Source organism: Myxocyprinus asiaticus, chromosome 12, assembly GCF_019703515.2.
Source record: "Myxocyprinus asiaticus isolate MX2 ecotype Aquarium Trade chromosome 12, UBuf_Myxa_2, whole genome shotgun sequence".
NCBI classification, from domain to species: Eukaryota; Metazoa; Chordata; class Actinopteri; order Cypriniformes; family Catostomidae; genus Myxocyprinus; species Myxocyprinus asiaticus.
In genome coordinates, this window is record NC_059355.1 from 46862960 (window position 1) to 46884209 (window position 21250).

The following is a 21250-nucleotide window of genomic DNA, read 5'->3' on the forward strand; positions in this document are numbered from 1 at the left end:
GGCACAAATCGAACACAAATGGACAACACTGGTTCGGAGCGATTTGGAGAGACGTCACTGCTCCCGAAAAGTTTCATGCTATATCTAAGGAAGATAAATAGCTACAGTGTTACTTTTAAGGGCACAAATCGAGCACAAAAGACGACACCGGTTTGGAGCACATAGGGTGGAAAGTGACGTCACACAGCCAAAAAAATAATGTCTAATATCTAACACCGAACCAGTACAAATGTTCATTTTTCGGCACAAATCAGCACAAATGAATGGTATAGATTTATTAATGATTTAATTATATGGGGTGCCAACTTCACAGAGGTTATCAATACCCATGAAAACATTTGATGCATGCATTTGCATCATAAACTTAGCAGACAAAGCTCAATATTCTACAAAACTCTGTGGATACCCCCTGCACCCAGTGTGTGTGTGTGTGTGTGTGTGTGTGTGTGTGTGTGTGTGTGTGTGTGTGTGTGTGTTTTGCCACTGGTATTGGTTTTTGGCATAGCTTTGTGGATCAGCTTTCTACCATATTCTGCCCCTTAGGCCATGTATTGACTTTAGGAGATTCCAGTTGCGTCAAGGGACCCATTTAATCACTAGAATACCTTTTCCGTGACGTTAAAGAATGCCACTAGCAAATCAGCTGATCATTTTTATTCTGTAGCAACAGAGTTAAACAGCATAAGAGGAAATGGATTGTTCACCTTTTTGTTTAGGCCGGGAACCATGTGTTTCCTGAGTTACGCCTGTGCGCTTGCATTTACTGGACCTTTGTGGGTGATTCAACGCAATGAAATTTGGAATTTCGAACACTGTCGAGGAGCATTGCAGTTGCAGTTACATTACAGATCACTGTTAGCACACTTGGCAAGATGATCATAGACTTACTTAATCCTAAAAATGAACATCCCTGCCTAGCTGACGCTGCGGCTCAGAGTAAGCAGACACTAACTGTTCCATGTTCTGAAAGCAAAAACAAGTTAGAACTACTTCCCCAACTATAACTGATGTTTTTTTGTCTATTCAGCAAACTTCACTATTCATATGGCATTCAAAAACTCCTGGATGTCGAGGGAATGAAACTCAAAAATCCGTCTCAGTTGTTTAGGTTGTAAAAACGAGTCCATTGTTACAGTTTTGGTGCTGGCTCTCTTTAGCCTTAGAGGTGGTGAGCTGTTAAATATCAATTTTTGTTCCACAGGAAGGGCGACTTATCATGCTGCATGCTTTGCGTCAGGTTTCCTGTCTCTGAGAATCAGCCATTGTGTTGCAGGCCACATCGAGCAACCACACAACAATTGCTGTCAGCCCCCTTCTCAGCCCCTAGTGGTTTACCTATCGCTATAGACCTATACGTGCTTTGTGATGTGTAGCAACAATTTTTAGAGTGTGGTCTTTCTTGTTGTTTTTGTTGTTCGCTTTTAAACAGTTTAGACTTCCAAAACTTTATTCACCTTTAAACGGTTTAGACTTCCAAAACTTTATTCGCCTTTAAGCAATTTAGACTTCCAAAACTTTATTCGCCTTTAAACGGTTTAGACTTCCAAAACTTTATTCGCCTTTAAGCAATTTAGACTTCCAAAATTTTATTCGCCTTTAAACGGTTCAGACTTCCAAAACTTTATTCGCCTTTAAGCAATTTAGATTTCCAAAACTTTATTCGCCTTTAAACGGTTCAGACTTCCAAAACTTTAATCGCCTTTAAACGGTTCAGACATCCAAAACATTATTTGCCTTTAAGCAATTTAGACTTCCAAAACTTTAATCGCCTTTAAAGGGTTCAGACATCCAAAACTTTATTCGCCTTTAAATGTTTCAGACTTCCAAAACTTTAATCGCCTTTAAAGGGTTCAGACATCCAAAACTTTATTCGCCTTTAAACGGTTCAGACTTCCAAAACTTTAATTGCCTTTAAACAGTTCAGACATCCAAAACTTTATTCGCCTTTAAGCAATTTAGACTTCCAAAACTTTAATCGCCTTTAAAGGGTTCAGACATCCAAAACTTTATTCGCCTTTAAATGTTTCAGACTTCCAAAACTTTAATCGCCTTTAAACAGTTCAGACTTCCAAAACTTTATTCGCCTTTAAAGGGTTCAGACATCCAAAACTTTATTCGCCTTTAAACGGTTCAGACATCCAAAACTTTATTCACCTTTAAAGGGTTCAGACATCCAAAACTTTATTCACCTTTAAACGGTTCAGACATCCAAAACTTTATTCGCCTTTAAACGGTTCAGACATCCAAAACTTTATTCGCCTTTAAACAGTTTAGACTTCCAAAACTTTATTCGCCTTTAAGCAGTTTAGACTTCCAAAACTTTAATCGCCTTTAAAGGGTTCAGACATCCAAAACTTTATTCGCCTTTAAATGTTTCAGACTTCCAAAATTTTATTCACCTTTAAGCAGTTTAGACTTTTTATTTCCAAAACTTTATTCGCCTTTAAAGGGTTCAGACATCCAAAACTTTATTCGCCTTTAAGCAATTTAGACTTCCAAAACTTTAATCGCCTTTAAAGGGTTCAGACATCCAAAACTTTAATCGCCTTTAAAGGGTTCAGACATCCAAAACTTTAATCGCCTTTAAGCAGTTTAGACTTCCAAAACTTTATTCGCCTTTAAGCAGTTTAGACTTCCAAAACTTTAATCATCTTTAAGCAGTTTAGACTTTTTATTTCCAAAACTTTATTCGCCTTTAAAGGGTTCAGACTTCCAAAACTTTATTCACCTTTAAACGGTTCAGACTTCCAAAACTTTATTCGCCTTTAAACAGTTCAGACATCCAAAACTTTATTCACCTTTAAGCAGTTTAGACTTTTTATTTCCAAAACTTTATTCGCCTTTAAAGGGTTCAGACTTCCAAAACTTTATTCACCTTTAAACGGTTCAGACTTCCAAAACTTTATTCACCTTTAAACGGTTCAGACATCCAAAACTTTATTCGCCTTTAAGCAATTTAGACTTCCAAAACTTTAATCGCCTTTAAAGGGTTCAGACTTCCAAAACGTTATTCGCCTTTAAACGGTTCAGACATCCAAAACTTTATTCGCCTTTAAACGGTTCAGACATCCAAAACTTTATTCGCCTTTAAGCAATTTAGACTTCCAAAACTTTATTCGCCTTTAAGCAATTTAGACTTCCAAAACTTTATTCGCCTTTAAAGGGTTCAGACATCCAAAACTTTATTCACCTTTAAACGGTTCAGACTTCCAAAACTTTATTCACCTTTAAACGGTTCAGACATCCAAAACTTTATTCGCCTTTAAGCAATTTAGACTTCCAAAACTTTATTCGCCTTTAAAGGGTTCAGACATCCAAAACTTTATTCGCCTTTAAGCAGTTTAGACTTCCAAAACTTTATTCGCCTTTAAAGGGTTCAGACATCCAAAACTTTATTCGCCTTTAAAGGGTTCAGACATCCAAAACTTTATTCGCCTTTAAGCAGTTTAGACTTCCAAAACTTTATTCGCCTTTAAATGGTTCAGACATCCAAAACTTTATTCGCCTTTAAATGGTTCAGACATCCAAAACTTTATTCGCCTTTAAGCAGTTTAGACTTCCAAAACTTCATTCGCCTTTAAATGGTTCAGACATCCAAAACTTTATTCGCCTTTAAATGGTTCAGACATCCAAAACTTTATTCGCCTTTAAACAGTTCAGACATCCAAAACTTTATTCACCTTTAAATGGTTCAGACATCCAAAACTTTATTCGCCTTTAAACGGTTCAGACATCCAAAACTTTATTCACCTTTAAATGGTTCAGACTTCCAAAACTTTATTCACCTTTAAGCAGTTTAGACTTTTTATTTCCAAAACTTTAATCGCCTTTAAAGGGTTCAGACATCCAAAACGTTATTCGCCTTTAAAGGGTTCAGACTTCCAAAACTTTATTCACCTTTAAACGGTTCAGACATCCAAAACTTTATTCGCCTTTAAATGTTTCAGACTTCCAAAACTTTAATCGCCTTTAAAGGGTTCAGACATCCAAAACTTTATTCGCCTTTAAGCAATTTAGACTTCCAAAACTTTATTCGCCTTTAAATGTTTCAGACTTCCAAAACTTTAATCGCCTTTAAACAGTTCAGACTTCCAAAACTTTATTCGCCTTTAAAGGGTTCAGACATCCAAAACTTTATTCGCCTTTAAACGGTTCAGACATCCAAAACTTTATTCGCCTTTAAACGGTTCAGACATCCAAAACTTTATTCGCCTTTAAACAGTTTAGACTTCCAAAACTTTATTCGCCTTTAAGCAGTTTAGACTTCCAAAACTTTAATCGCCTTTAAATGTTTCAGACATCCAAAACTTTATTCGCCTTTAAATAGTTTCAGACTTCCAAAATTTTATTCACCTTTAAAGCAGTTTAGACTTTTATTTCCAAAACTTTATTCGCCTTTAAAGGGTTCAGACATCCAAAACTTTATTCGCCTTTAAGCAATTTAGACTTCCAAAACTTGAATCGCCTTTAAAGGGTTCAGACATCCAAAACTTTATTCGCCTTTAAACGGTTCAGATATCCAAAACTTTATTCGCCTTTAAACAGTTTAGACTTCCAAAACTTTATTCGCCTTTAAGCAGTTTAGACTTCCAAAACTTTAATCGCCTTTAAAGGGTTCAGACATCCAAAACTTTATTCGCCTTTAAATGTTTCAGACTTCCAAAATTTTATTCACCTTTAAGCAGTTTAGACTTTTTATTTCCAAAACTTTATTCGCCTTTAAAGGGTTCAGACATCCAAAACTTTATTCGCCTTTAAGCAATTTAGACTTCCAAAACTTGAATCGCCTTTAAAGGGTTCAGACATCCAAAACTTTATTCGCCTTTAAACGGTTCAGACATCCAAAACTTTATTCGCCTTTAAGCAGTTTAGACTTCCAAAACTTTAATCGCCTTTAAAGGGTTCAGACATCCAAAACTTTATTCGCCTTTAAACGGTTCAGACATCCAAAACTTTATTCGCCTTTAAGCAGTTTAGACTTCCAAAACTTTAATCGCCTTTAAAGGGTTCAGACATCCAAAACTTTATTCGCCTTTAAACGGTTCAGACATCCAAAACTTTATTCGCCTTTAAACAGTTCAGACATCCAAAACTTTATTCACCTTTAAGCAGTTTAGACTTTTTATTTCCAAAACTTTATTCGCCTTTAAAGGGTTCAGACTTCCAAAACTTTATTCACCTTTAAACAGTTCAGACTTCCAAAACTTTATTCACCTTTAAACTGTTCAGACATCCAAAACTTTATTCGCCTTTAAACGGTTCAGACATCCAAAACTTTATTCACCTTTAAACTGTTCAGACATCCAAAACTTTATTCGCCTTTAAACGGTTCAGACATCCAAAACTTTATTCGCCTTTAAAGGGTTCAGACATCCAAAACTTTATTCGCCTTTAAAGGGTTCAGACTTCCAAAACTTTAATCGCCTTTAAAGGGTTCAGACTTCCAAAACGTTATTCGCCTTTAAACGGTTCAGACATCCAAAACTTTATTCGCCTTTAAACGGTTCAGACATCCAAAACTTTATTCACCTTTAAACTGTTCAGACATCCAAAACTTTATTCGCCTTTAAACGGTTCAGACATCCAAAACTTTATTCGCCTTTAAAGGGTTCAGACATCCAAAACTTTATTCGCCTTTAAAGGGTTCAGACTTCCAAAACTTTAATCGCCTTTAAAGGGTTCAGACTTCCAAAACGTTATTCGCCTTTAAACGGTTCAGACATCCAAAACTTTATTCGCCTTTAAACGGTTCAGACATCCAAAACTTTATTCGCCTTTAAGCAGTTTAGACTTCCAAAACTTTAATCGCCTTTAAACGGTTCAGTCTTCCAAAACTTTATTCGCCTTTAAACGGTTCAGACATCCAAAACTTTATTCGCCTTTAAGCAGTTTAGACTTCCAAAACTTTATTCGCCTTTAAAGGGTTCAGACATCCAAAACTTTATTCACATTTAAACGGTTCAGACATCCAAAACTTTATTCACCTTTAAAGGGTTCAGACATCCAAAACTTTATTCGCCTTTAAGCAGTTTAGACTTCCAAAACTTTATTCGCCTTTAAAGGGTTCAGACATCCAAAACTTTATTCGCCTTTAAGCAGTTTAGACTTCCAAAACTTTATTCACCTTTAAATGGTTCAGACATCCAAAACTTTATTCGCCTTTAAAGGGTTCAGACATCCAAAACTTTATTCGCCTTTAAGCAGTTTAGACTTCCAAAACTTTATTCGCCTTTAAATGGTTCAGACATCCAAAACTTTATTCGCCTTTAAACAGTTCAGACATCCAAAACTTTATTCACCTTTAAATGGTTCAGACATCCAAAACTTTATTCGCCTTTAAACGGTTCAGACATCCAAAACTTTATTCACCTTTAAATGGTTCAGACTTCCAAAACTTTATTCACCTTTAAGCAGTTTAGACTTTTTATTTCCAAAACTTTATTCGCCTTTAAAGGGTTCAGACATCCAAAACTTTATTCACCTTTAAATGGTTCAGACTTCCAAAACTTTATTCGCCTTTAAGCAATTTAGACTTCCAAAACTTTATTCGCCTTTAAGCAGTTTAGACTTCCAAAACTTTATTCGCCTTTAAAGGGTTCAGACATCCAAAACTTTATTCACCTTTAAACGGTTCAGACTTCCAAAACTTTATTCACCTTTAAACGGTTCAGACATCCAAAACTTTATTCGCCTTTAAACGGTTCAGACTTCCAAAACTTTATTCGCCTTTAAGCAGTTTAGACTTCCAAAACTTTATTCGCCTTTAAACGGTTCAGACATCCAAAACTTTATTCGCCTTTAAACGGTTCAGACATCCAAAACTTTATTCACCTTTAAGCAGTTTAGACTTCCAAAACTTTATTCACCTTTAAGCAGTTTAGACTTCCAAAACTTTATTCGCCTTTAAAGGGTTCAGACATCCAAAACTTTATTCGCCTTTAAGCAGTTTAGACTTCCAAAACTTTATTCGCCTTTAAAGGGTTCAGACATCCAAAACTTTATTCGCCTTTAAGCAGTTTAGACTTCCAAAACTTTATTCGCCTTTAAAGGGTTCAGACATCCAAAACTTTATTCGCCTTTAAGCAGTTTAGACTTCCAAAACTTTATTCGCCTTTAAAGGGTTCAGACATCCAAAACTTTATTCGCCTTTAAGCAGTTTAGACTTCCAAAACTTTATTCGCCTTTAAATGGTTCAGACATCCAAAACTTTATTCGCCTTTAAACGGTTCAGACATCCAAAACTTTATTCGCCTTTAAACGGTTCAGACATCCAAAACTTTATTCGCCTTTAAATGGTTCAGACATCCAAAACTTTATTCGCCTTTAAACGGTTCAGACATCCAAAACTTCATTCGCCTTTAAATGGTTCAGACATCCAAAACTTTATTCACCTTTAAACGGTTCAGACATCCAAAACTTTATTCACCTTTAAATGGTTCAGACTTCCAAAACTTTATTCACCTTTAAGCAGTTTAGACTTTTTATTTCCAAAACTTTATTCGCCTTTAAACGGTTCAGACATCCAAATCTTTATTCGCCTTTAAACGGTTCAGACATCCAAAACTTTATTCACCTTTAAATGGTTCAGACTTCCAAAACTTTATTCGCCTTTAAGCAGTTTAGACTTTTTATTTCCAAAACTTTATTCGCCTTTAAAGGGTTCAGACTTCCAAAACTTTATTCACCTTTAAGCAGTTTAGACTTTTTATTTCCAAAACTTTATTCGCCTTTAAACGGTTCAGACTTCCAAAACTTTATTCGCCTTTAAGCAATTTAGACTTCCAAAACTTTAATCGCCTTTAAAGGTTTCAGACATCCAAAACTTTATTCACCTTTAAACGGTTCAGACTTCCAAAACTTTATTCGCCTTTAAACGGTTCAGACATCCAAAACTTTATTCGCTTTTCAAGCAGTTTAGACTTCCAAAACCTTATTCGATAACACTACAAAAATGCTGTATATGTTAAAAATAGTAAACACTTTAGTAAGCATGAACTAACAATAAACAATACTTTCACAGCCTTTGATCCTGGTTAACTTTCATTTCTACATCTACAACATTGTTCCTCTTTTGCAATTCACTTTGGATAAAAGCATCTGCTAAATTATTAAATATGAAATGTAAATGTACAGCTTTTACTGTTAAAATGTATTAGTATATCTTATAGTTTATGCATTATGAATTATACACTAGAATAAATTTAGCCTATTGTAAAGATTTATGCATTTCAATTTCATAAAATTTCATCAAATTAAATGTAGTAATATTCAACAAAATTAAATTAATAAAGCTATAAGCATTTTACTCATTTACCTTTAATTCAGATACATTTTTTATTTATTTAATTTTGATCAACTTTACTCAATTCAGTTTGATGGAATTTCGTTATGAATTGAAATGCTTAAATCTTAAAAATATAAGTGTAACAATGTTTACAAATTTAAATTAAACAAGATAAATAAATGCTGAAAATTGTTCCAATTTAGTTCATCATACCTAATGGATTACCCTATTGTAAAGTATAACCTTCTTTAAAACATTGAGTGCTGGGTAGATTTTTTGCTGTAATTGATTATATTTTTTATAGTGTCGGCTATTCAACATTTGCTCCTCTCCATGTTGTAAGCATGGACATTTCCCATACTTAATTGAACTTGGAGGGTTTTTGTGTTTAATTGAAACTATTTTTATCTTCAGTATTAACATCCTTTAATAAGAACTTGTTTCTGACAAGCAAATGATTTCCTGTGTTTAGGTCAGTAAGATCTGAACTGTATTTCACAGTTAGTCTTTGCAGAGAGTGTGTAGTTCAGTTTGAGTTTGGATATATTTAGACTATACACACTTCTAGCTCTTAATCTTGGAATATATACTGCCCCATAACTGGGAAGCTACAATGTAATAAGTATTTGTAAATAGATAATTAACCACACTGAAGAAGAAAAAAAGTATGATATTTTGTGTCTAATGCAATGACATTTAAATACTTTTGGGGTCCACTGGATCATATTAGGTGTTAATACAACAGATAACTGATTGAAAACATTAAACCAATCTTGAAGCAATTGTAGATACTAAAAACAAGTTTTTCTAGTTTATTTATACATTTTATTTATTCATATTATTATTACTTCAAATATTTACTAATTTATTGTTATTAAAATGCCCATTTTTGGAATCATAATGAATAAAATTTGTGAATGTAATTGTTCAAATAGTGGTTACAAAATATGCTCAAACAATTGTATGGCAACAACATGCGATTCTGCTTAACTATATAATGCACAGACATGTTACTGAACAGTTGTGTATATCCACAAATGCTTTGCTCTTGCACTCATGTTGAGGGGAGAAAAAGCCCCGGTTACAATGCTGCCTGTGATATAGTTTATGAAGAACAGAGTGAGAATTTTGGCACTTCTCCATTTAGAAAGTGATGACCTCAGAACCTTGGCCCAGGCCTTCATTGTTTTCTTATTCTCCATGGTCAATGGTGACAAATGGAACATTATTTAATCTAAATGTCACATTGAAAGGAACCATTGCTAGTTTTTAGTTCATAATCATATTGCCTTTGAAAAGATCATTGTGAGCAAGCCAGTGATGATAGTGGCCAGAAAAAATTGCATGAATCTGAGGAAGAAAAAATCTTAGGAGCCAAATCTCAAGAGAAGGACTCCATTCTCATGTCCAGCAAATTCATCTTTGCACACTGGAAGTGAAAATGATGCACAGTGCAACACAATCACAGCCAATCAGAACACATTTGATGACGAATATACAATAGAGCGCCCACTTTTTCAGTCGTCTTGGTTCCGAAAGTATTTTTCCCTTTCATTTATTTCACAGTGATTTCATAATGTCCTTCATAAAAGGGATTGAAGCCATGCACCAAACCCACTAGCTCCAAGGTGAATCACAAAGTTGGAAACTTTGGTTTAAAGCAAATATTATTTGTAAATTTAACAAAAAGACAAAGGTACAAGACTGTGTCCTTAACGTCTTTCATGAGGGAATGAACTGCAATCCCATAAATTATTGCGAATTAATGGAAAAATACAAAACTATTCATTTAAAGTTGTTGATTATAATTATAGAAACAATATATTTGTAATTTATTGCAAAATATTCAGATGGTAGTTTGAAGGTGTTGGGAGACCGACTCGATTGCCTCGTTTACAGTGCGTCGTGGGAGTTGGCGGTCTCTGCAGAGCTCTTTTGGTGCACTTTGTTTTCCACAATTATCTGATTGGTGAATCTTTCGCCTAAGGATCACGGGTACTGTAGTTATTCAGCACAAATTCCACTAAACTGTTTTTTTTTTTTTTTTTTTTTTTTTTTATGAAGTAAGAAAAAAACAGACTGGTGACTTCATCAGAAAAAATATGCCATCGAGTAACAACCTCAGAGCTCACGGTAGGTATGTCTTTAAAAATGTATAAGTTAAAGTGAAAAATATATTCCCCTATGGAAAAAAATGAATGGGAAATGTATTTTTCTGAACCGGACTGTTGCACTCGAAACCAAGTGATGACAAATTGTCCTGTTGCTTGTCAAGACTGGTTTGAAAAACAACTCTTTACATGGAGAGATTGCTTTAATATCTCTTCGCTTTACCGCAAAACATCTGGTTAGGAGACTGTGTTCCCCATATAATGAAATACAGCAATTGAAGAGAGTACAAGAGGAGCCAGACTAGTCAAATGTTAAATTCTATTTCGAGATGCAGTAACAAATAGCATCTTTTGCCGTTTAGATTGCACAGATAAGTCAAAGAGTAAGACGTGTGGCACCACAACAAAGATACAATCAACTAATGGGATTATAAAGATTCACAACAGAAAAGAGCTTGATCTTACGAGGCTTTCTAGAGGCTCAAACAGGATTTAAATTTTTCCCAGAGACTAGCAGGTCTTCACATTACTTGAACATCTGAACCCTCCCACAAAGTGGTTAACGTTGTCATCATACTCCCTCATGTATGGTTAGATAACCTCACATTTGATTGGAAGTAATATTCACATTCTGTGAGTTTATACATTGGGATTTCTTGACACATAGTTGAATTCCTTGACATTTTCTCATATGGCTATATTATATTTATATTTTGTCTTCGATTCTTTGTCTTCAAACCTTGACTTAAGTGTCAAGATGACAATAACAGTGCAGGGATACTTTTTACAGAGGGAAAGTTCAACTTCTAAAAGTGAAGTTATGCCCACAGAATGGGTGGAGTAGATATATCTAGTGGATGCATGCACTGCAATGTGTTGTCTGCAGCCACAGCATGACAAATTGTTTCGTTTCGAAGTTACTGTGGTTGAAAACACATGCTAGCCTTAATATTTATTTACAGGACTGTAAAGAGAACTCTCTCCCTGCCACTTCTTTACCACTGAGACTATTTGCAACATTTAAAGTTTTTGAAGGCTTCATACATGAATTATGCACTATAAAAAATTGGCAACACTTTAAAATAAGGTTACATTTGTTAACATTAGTTACAGATTTGACAGCATTTAATAATCTTGGTTAATGTTAATTTCAACATATACAAGCACATTTTTAAAATCAAAATTTGTATATGTTGGAATTAGTTAATGCATTATGAACTAATAATTGTATTTGTATTAACTTTTACAAAGTTTGTTTACTAACATTAATAAATACTGTAAAAATTATATTGTTCAATGTTAGTTCATGATACCTAATGCATTTACTAATGTTAACAAATTTAACCTTATTTTAAAGTGCTATCATATATTTGTTTCCATCCATTTAACTTGTCACAAAAAATTTCGTTATTTTCAAAGTTACAACTCAATTTTCTTCAGTAAATTAATTTAAAGTGGTCGATAAAGTGCTACAAATATAGCGCTACTGGTTGTAACCATTTTGGCAACTTTTTGGTTTTACTTAAAAATTGAAGGCGACTATTCATTTTTGTTTGTTTGCTTGTATGGGATTTGTTTTACAATATAACTTCACATTTATGTTTTTTTTTTTTGTTTTTGCTTTTTTTTTTGACAGTGCTGAGTTAGTTAACTTGTTTAGTAGGAAGATCTCCCTTAAACAAGTGAAATGCAAGGAACTGACACACAGGTATAATGTCAGACCGAGGTGATGTATCAGATTAGCATGTAAAGTCCAAACAGGCATCATACATCAAATCCGTATTTAAGAACTCTGGTAAAATAAAAGAGAAATTGTAATGCTCACATGTTGTTCTTTCATAGTTCTGGAGTTCTCTGTTAAGGTGCAGTTAACCCCCAGAGATCCGAGCATAGAGATATGTAATTTTTTTCTACTTGAGTGTGTTTTTAGAAAGCCACTGATTATTAAATAAATAAATAAATAAATATATTTTGTTTTGGGCTGAATTTTGTGACTTAAGAAAACTGTGGCAATCTATGGGAAATTTTGATATTTAAGCACATTTTGCTTTGAGGTTACTATTGTGAGACCATAGCAAGCTGTGACATTCAAAATGCATCTTCTTCTCTTTTTTTCACACCAAAACTGCTGTTGTGATACAGTTCTGAGTGTCAGCTACTGTTGTGTATTTTTTTTTATTTTATTATTTTTTTTTTTTTTACCATTACCGTTTTTACAGGGTTATTTTTTTTTAAGTGCTGTAAACAACTGTTGCAATTGTGTTCTGCTGGGTCTCTCAGGGTTAGGTATCAACTTTGTCACAACTAAACTGTTTAGTTAACCCTTTAATTAACCCTTTAATTAGCTTAATAACTTTATAATACATAGAGTGAGTGGGAGTGCAGATGTGTGTTAAGGTTTATGAAGTGTGAGTGTTTAGAGCCGGTGTGTCATGTCTGTCGGCAGGATGCAGGACAGCAGTTCTCTCTCTGGGATGACTTCCTGGTCCATGGCCGGTGTGAGGGTCAAGAGGAAATGACCTTGGAGGAGCTGCTGAAACACTTTGAGGTTAAAGCACACATGCTGTCAGCATCAGATATCACACACAACATTAACACTCAACAGTCTATCTCCCCTTTTTTCTTATATACTTTAAGTTTTAAGTTTCATATAGATGCACCTACTTTTTCCATGAAAGTAAAGTTCACATAGTCCAGTTTTTTTGTTTTGTTTAGTTTTTTTGTTTGTTTGTTTTTTTTTTTGTGCAAGAAATGCATTCATTAGCTGAGCCAAACTTTTTAACAAGAACAATACCAAATACCCAGTAGGCTCACAAACGCTGGCGAGATGTCTATAAAAAAAGTGCATCAACGGAAAGGCACTGTGTTCTCTTTTAAAGGGATAGTTCACACAAAAATGAAAATTCTCTTATCATTTACTCACCCACATGCCATCCCAGATGTGTATGGCTTTCTTTCTTCTGCAGAAGAACATTTTTAGAAGAATATCTCAGCTCTGTAGGTCCATACAATGCAAGTGAATGGGTGCCAAAATGTTGACTCTCCAAAAAGCACATAAAGGCATCATATAAGTAATCCACACAACCCCAGTGTTTTAATCCATATATTCAGAAGTGATATGATATGTGTGGGTGAGAAACAGATCAATATTTAAGTCCTTATTTGAAAGAAATTCTTCTCCCTGCCCAGTAGGGGGCATATGCTTAAAGAATGTGAATCACCAAAAACACAAGAATGTGAAATGTGAATGTGAAAGTGAAAGTTAAAGTGGAGATTAACTGAGCAGGCAGGATAATTTATAGTAAAAAAAAAAATTTAAAAAAAGACTTAAATATTGATCTGTTTCTAACGCACACCTATCATATCGCTTCTGAAGACATTGATTTAACCACTGGATCCTTATGGATTACATTAATGCTGACTTACAGTTGAAGTCAGAAGTTTACATACACCTTAGGCAAATATTGTTTTTATGTTTTGGGTAGCCTTCTACAAGCTTCTCAAAAGAAGTTGCTGGAATTTTGTCCCATTCCTCCAGACAGAACTGGTGTAACTGAGTCAGGTTTGTAGGCCTCCTTGCTTGCACATGCTTTTTCAGTTTTGCCCACAAATTTCAGACTGAGGTCAGGGCTTTGTGATGGCTACTCCAATTTGTTGTCATTAAGCCATTTTGCCACAACTTTGGAGGTATGCTTGGGGTCATTGTCCATTTGGAAGGCCCATTTGCGAACGAGCTTTAACTTCCTGGCTGGTGTCTTGAGATGTTGCTTCAATATATCCACATAATTTTCCTTCCTCATGATACCATCTATTTTGTGAAGTGCACCAGTCCCTCCTGCAGCAAAGCACCCCCACAACGTGATGCTGCCACCCCCATGCTTCATGGTTGGGATGGTGTTCTTCGGCTTGCAAGATCTCTGTCCCCATGTGCACTTGCAAACTGTAGTCTGGCTTTTTTATGGCAGTTTTGGAGCAGTGGCTTCTTCCTTGCTCAGCAGCCTTTCAGGTTATGTCGATATAGGACTCGTTTTACTGTGGATGTAGATACTTGTCTACCTGTTTCCTCCAGCATCTTCACAAGGTCCTTTGCTGTTGTTCTGGGATTGATTTGCACTTTTTGCACCAAACTACATTTATCTCTAGGAGACAGGATGAGTCTCCTTCCTGAGCAGTATGATGGCTGCGTGGTCCCATGGTGTTTATACTTGCATTCTATTGTTTGTACAGATAAATGTGGTACATTCAGGCATTTGGAAATTGCTCCCAAGGATGATCCAGACTTGTGGAGGTCCACAGTTTTTTTTTTCTGAGGTCTTTGCTCATTTCTTTTGATTTTCCCATGATGTCAAGCAAAGAGGCACTGAGTTTGAAGGTAGGCCTTAAAATACACCACAGATACACCTCCAATTCAGTACACCTCCTATCAGAAGCTAATTGGCTAATTGTCTAAAGGCTTGACATCATTTTCTGGAATTTTCCAAACAGCTTAAAGGCACAGTTAACATAGTGTATGAAAACTTCTGACCCACTGGAATTGTGATATAGTCAATTAAAAGTGAAACAATCTGTCTGTAAACAATTTTTGGAAAAATTACTCGTGTCATGCACAAAGTAGATGTCCTAAGCGACTTGCCAAAAGTATAGTTTGCTAATATGAAATCTGTGGAATGGTTAAAAAAAATTGTTTTAATGACTTCAACCTAAGTGTATGTAAACTTCTGACTTCAACTGTATGTGTTTTTTGGAGCTTAAACATTTTGGCACCCATTCATTTGCATTGTATGGATCAAAAGAACTGAGAAGTTCAGCCGATGAAAGAAAGTCATACACATCTGTGATGGTATGAGGGTGAGTAAATGATGAGAGAGTTAAAATTTTTGGGTGAACTGTCCCTGTAAGCATCATATTTGTGTACAAACATATGATAATTGTCAATAAACAGCGAAATCACATGCATTCTAAATGCTAATGTATGCTTCAGTTTTCCACGTGCCGCTATGTCTCGCACACAGTATGCAACATAAATTTCGTCAGCAGCACAGTCCGCACAGACTCTTCGCATGCAGCCCAGTTTTTGTTTCCTTGTGCATGTCGTCTGTGCATGTGCTTGGAGTTGACTGTACTAAAAAGTATCACTATGCATTCGTTATGCGCATGTGTGAACGTGTCCATACAGGTTAGCGCTCAAAAGAGAATACTTTGTAAGGCTAGTACGCTTGACCGTGTGCAAGACGAAGGCCAAAGAACTAAGCATACACCATCCTAAAATCATACTTGCTGGATGTCGTAACATTTGATGGCGCATTTTAGCGACTATTAACGTTAGCATACCCACTAAAGATGAGGTCATCTACATGAAAACGCACAAAGTCAGTGTGTTTACATGCACACCAATATGCTGATAACAACCACACATCTGCTTAATCAAAAAATACGGCAGCGCGTTTACATGACATTCAAAATCATCTGGTTATTCCCTGCTTTTGACGTCAAAATGGAAACAGTCATGCGCACAACACTTGATGTAAGCTGTTAAGAAAAGGTGTTTACATGCAAAAGGTACCGGGCAAAAAATCTACCTGTGCCGATGTTTTGCTTAAAAAATTTGTGATCTTACCCCAATAAATGGGTTTTCATGACCATTTTAATAAACATAATCATGTAAGATTGCACTGCTCATTGAATAGACATTTGGTCAGTGTACAGTATGTGTGCTTTCTGGGCACAAAGATTCTGTTAATAGTTCACACCTCACATTTCAGAAAAAATATAACTTGACGATCATTGGCTTGTACTACAGTCCTGCTGTATTGTACAGCGATTTCTCAAATCATGGAGATCGCCTAAAGCTAAGGTGTGTATCCTTGTTATACGTCTGTTTTTATGAGTAATGTTCCAAATAACATTCATGTCCTATCTTTTGTATAGTCTACTGTTGACTGTTTTAAGCTGCTAACATACTTTTTATTTACCCTGTGCACATTTTAATTGGTAATTTGGCATCGTCTCTAATTCAGTAGTTGCATAAATATTATACAACTGAAAATGCATAGCTATAAAGTGGTACAAAAAAGTATTTGAACACTTAAGCCACACTTACAAATGTCTAAATATCATTGCATTGCAAATATCAAACCAAGTGGCATTTATTTGAAGAAATTCAAATAAATTACAAATAAATGTAACTTAAATGACATTTAAGACAACAAAAGCATATTTTTAAGCAAAAAAAAAAAAAAAAATCACTGAAAGAGGTTTAATATGTTTTAAATGATAAAACAAGAAATATACAGTTTAAAATGAAGACATAAAGCCTTTGGACACTTTCTGGTTATCAAACGGCTTGTGAATGCCTCAGAAAAGTGAAGTTAGTTCTGAGAAAAACTCTTAGCAGCATTTGTTTGCAGATGCCACTTTTTTTTTTTAATGTTGTTATATGATGCAGTGACATTCAGACAAGAGTGATTTAAATGTCCAATTACTTTTTGAGTCCATTGTATATCACTAGATTTGTATAAACTTAGGCTTTTAGGGCATAATACTGTAAACACACTCTCAGACCGATACACTGGTGTGTACACACTGTTGTCCCTTAGTGTGTTTATTTATTTTTGGGATAATGAGAGGTTTCCTTAGGGATGTACGCAGCCTTCCAGCATGAAGGTCATTTAAAGACACGCACCTTCATGCTCCCCCCTCAATACCAGTCTGTTGATAGATCTCAAGCTCCTTCCTGGGCTCTTCAATGTAAGGCAAAAAAGAAATTGAAATAATGTATTACCCATTGTCAAGTGCTGCTTCTTTCTGTTACTAAAAAAGCTGCCACTTTGATACTATATACATGTTTACTTTGCTCTGAAGAGCAAAAGGAGTAGTTCACCCAACAAAAAATGTTCTTTCTTATGTGCAACACTAAAGGAGATGTTTTAATGAATATCGTGGTCCGTCTTTTCCATTCAGTGACAGTTACTCACTTTAAAGGGATAGTTCACCCAAAAATGATAATTGTCTTATCATTTACTCACCATCGTGCAATCCCAGATGTGCATGACTTTCTTTCTTCAGCAGAACACAAAGATATTTAGAAGGATATCTCACCTCTGTTGGTCCATAAAATGCAAGTGAATGGGAGCCAAAACCTTGAAGCTCTAAAAAGCACATAAAGACAGCATAAAAGTAATCCATACAACTCCAGTGGTTAAATTCATATCATAGTAAAAAAGGACTTAAATATTGATCTGTTTCTCACCCACATCTTTCATATCACTTCTGAAGACATTAATTTAACCACTGGAATTTTATGGATTACTTTTATGCTGCATTTTTGTGCTTTTTGGAGCTTCAAAGTTTTGGTCACCATTCACTTGCATTGTGTTGAGATATTCTTCTAAAAATCTTCATGTATGTGTTCAGCAGAAAAAAGTCACACACATCTGGAATGGCATAAGTGTGAGTAAATGATAAGAGAATTTTCATTTTTGGGTGAACTATACCTTTAACAGCTTAAGAAAGGACCAAAACGTATCATAAAAGTAGTCCATGTGCCTTGTGCAACATATTCCAAGTCTGCTGAAGGCATGCAGTATTTTTAGGTGAGAAATAGCTTGAATTTTAAGTAATTTGTCTGTAAAAAGCTTGTGTTTTAGAGCTAAACAAGGTAATGCGTTAACATGCTACTGTGAAAAATCTTTTCTCGTGTGCTAATGAATGCACAACGGACTTCAATTTAATGCTGTTTCTCGACAAGACTTGTCAGTCAGAAGAAATGGATTATGATGCTTGAGCTGAATGGACTATAATATATGGCTGTGGGCCATAAACTGCCATTGTATTGCAAAGACGGACTGCGATATTCACTAAAACATTTCCTTTTGTGTTCATACAGGCATGGAACGACACTGTTGCTATTCCTTAAAACGCGATATAAACGCATTTATAAAACAGATTTTGATTGGATGACCAGTGTTCGAAGCTGCTTTAAAATAACTAAAAACACACACCTGTGACAGCACATTATTAATATTGATGCATCAATTTACTGCATTGCTTGGCAACCCCAAAGAGCCGAACTATATTACTTAGCAGAATTTTTTTTAAATTCTGATTATCAAGCATAAGCAGCATACAGCGCACACAATTTCTGTAGTATGCCGTATACTGTGCACATTATGCAAATACAAACATGAAATGCTTGCAGAAATGCCCTATTTGTCAAAATGTGCACTGCACAACCACACTATTTCTGTATCCCATTTTATTCCGAACATAGCCCATGTTATTTAGGCATAACAGTGACCTTCCTGTTTGTCTCTAATTATGAGTTACAGCCCATGCCACACCCTGTCCCTTACATACTTCAGTAAACTCATACACATTATGAATTACTCCAAAAAAGTATCATAAAAGTAGTCCATATGACATGTGCACTATATTCCAAGTCTTCAGAAGCCATACAATAGCATTGTGTGAGGAACATATCCAAATTTGTTAACTCTAATAATTTGGTCCTGCTTTGGTTTGATTAACAACCATGACAATGAAACATAATGTACAGTAAGAATTCATGTTCATTCATTGAACTGTTTTTCAATGAATTTTTGCAGCATATCTGATTTGAAGAGTGAGATTGCAGCTCACCAGCAGATGTTCGAGATCATTCTCTCATTTGCTGAGGATGAGGACTGTGAGAAGGCCCCGCCCATCAGATACGTCCTCAGGTGAAATATCACCAGAAAGATAGAAATATGACCAAACTAAAAATGTATCTTTATTCACTCCGATTGTAACAGACATGAAAATCACTTGAACCAGACCAGAATGCAAGTTTTCTATTTGTTAGCTAACATTAGTTCGTTAACATTATCTAATAGCCTATGCGGTGGAGGCGACATCAGCGGAAAAGGAAAGTCGTTTCAGAAGCGGTGCAAGTTATTTCATTTTGATGAAAGACTACAAAGACAAACATTTTGGTCACTTTTGGAATAATGTGCACTGATGAATCACGCACAATAAAGCAAGGAAAGTGTATTAACAAAGCAAAGGGATTTGACGTTTTGATTTCATGTTGACTTTAGTAATCATGTCTTAACTATGATTTTTTTTAATTGAATTTTGTAAATGAAATAGCATAGAATGTATTTGTTCTTTAGCTGATGAATTTCATTAAAACATCTGTCTACTAGGGTTGCCAGCCGTACTGGATTTTCTGGGATTATCCCGGTTTTTGGCCATCTGTCCTGGAAAAATAAAATTACAATTTCAATATTTTCCCGACGTGTGTAAAATGAGTCTGACGATCCCTTTGGTGCATGGCCATGAATGCAGGGTAATGTTACTTCTGCGCTGCACGCTACTCGCGCAGCTGCACTCAAGAGCCACAAACCTCAGTTTAATGCTCTGTACGCAAAAACAAGAGCAACAGAAACAGTCGATCAAATAAAACATGAGATATTCTGTTTGGCTGCATGTCTGTGAGTACTGTGTCTAGATGCTTGATTTAGAGAGAACGAATGTTGATTGGTGCGCTTTAAAACACTGAATTCAAAATGTTTTAGAGAACTAGATGTGTTCCTAATAGGATATTCATATTAGTGGTGGACAGAAAAGGGGTTTCAGTGGTCTATTCTTAAACCAATATAATAAACGTTAATTAAAACATTTATTAAAATGGTTAGATATATTGTGTTAGTGTTTACTACAAAGCAGGATAAAAAAGAAAATGCATATTCATTGCTTTGTTTGAGTTTTAGCAATGGCTATAATTTACCTTAACATGAATATTGATAGTACTCAAATTATGTCATTATATATAAAAATGTGTTATGGATATATATATATATATATATATATATATATATATATATATATATATATATATATTTCATGAATATTACAAGATTCATTAATATAGTTAAAAATGACTCAATTCATTTAGCTGGAATTTTATGTAATTCAAATCCGTATCTTAAAAATAGGCTAAAATATTTTTTTAGTGTATTGATGTTACTCTTTCATTGAAATAAATGCTATACATATGGTAGTTTCCATAGCATACAATCATAAATAATATGTTTTATTTCTTTATGATGGCCAGCGATACGTTTTTCGGTCATTGATTGAGTGTCCAGGAATTTTACAGTGCCGAGGTGGCAACCCTACTGTCTATCCACTATCTTCTGTGGTAATATCACTCCTGTGGTTTGTTAGTTCCCACCCTCATCTCTTTGTTATGCACCCCATGACTACCCACCCCTTGACTTTTGTCATGTATGAAAACAATTACAAAACAATGAAATACAGAGTAAGAGACTGCTAATCAGACCCCAAAATGGAGCCAAACGAGCTGTGTCTGCTCCAGTTAATTCACTGAATCACTATTCATTTATTCTTACCTAATTACATTACATCAGTGAGGATCTTTTTCAAAAAAATGACTTGAAAGCATTCTGGTTACAAGCCTCCAATTCTAGACTGGAATTCTTGGTACTAAAAACCAAGAAGAGTTTCAGTCGTTTGATTGTTGAACTTAATGTATCTGTCTACATATCATGTTATTCTGTCAGTCCATCAGTAAAGCCTAATTTCAAAAAGAGCATTTCCTTTCTTGTTCACAATGTTGCTTTAAACTGAGCTTTTCCTAAAAATGAAGTGGAATTTTTTGCATAGCACATGATAGATTTCTGTTAAGCATTATAATTGTATGTGATACTGAAAGACTATATTGGACTTTCTGCAAAATAACTGGTTATAAAGGTATACAAATGAAGAAAGCTCATTTAAAGTCGCTTGTGTCTGTTATAAAACCAAAATAATTCAAATGACTTCTGTTAACTCAGTAAAAAGGAGGGCAGAAATG

General features: G+C 35.0%; 1 pseudogene; it reads left to right on the plus strand.

Moving 5' to 3' along the window:
* Positions 1–19116, plus strand: part of LOC127448815 (ubiquitin-like modifier-activating enzyme 1) — a 60333-nt pseudogene extending 41217 nt beyond the window's left edge.
* The last annotated feature ends 2134 nt before the right edge of the window (positions 19117–21250 follow it).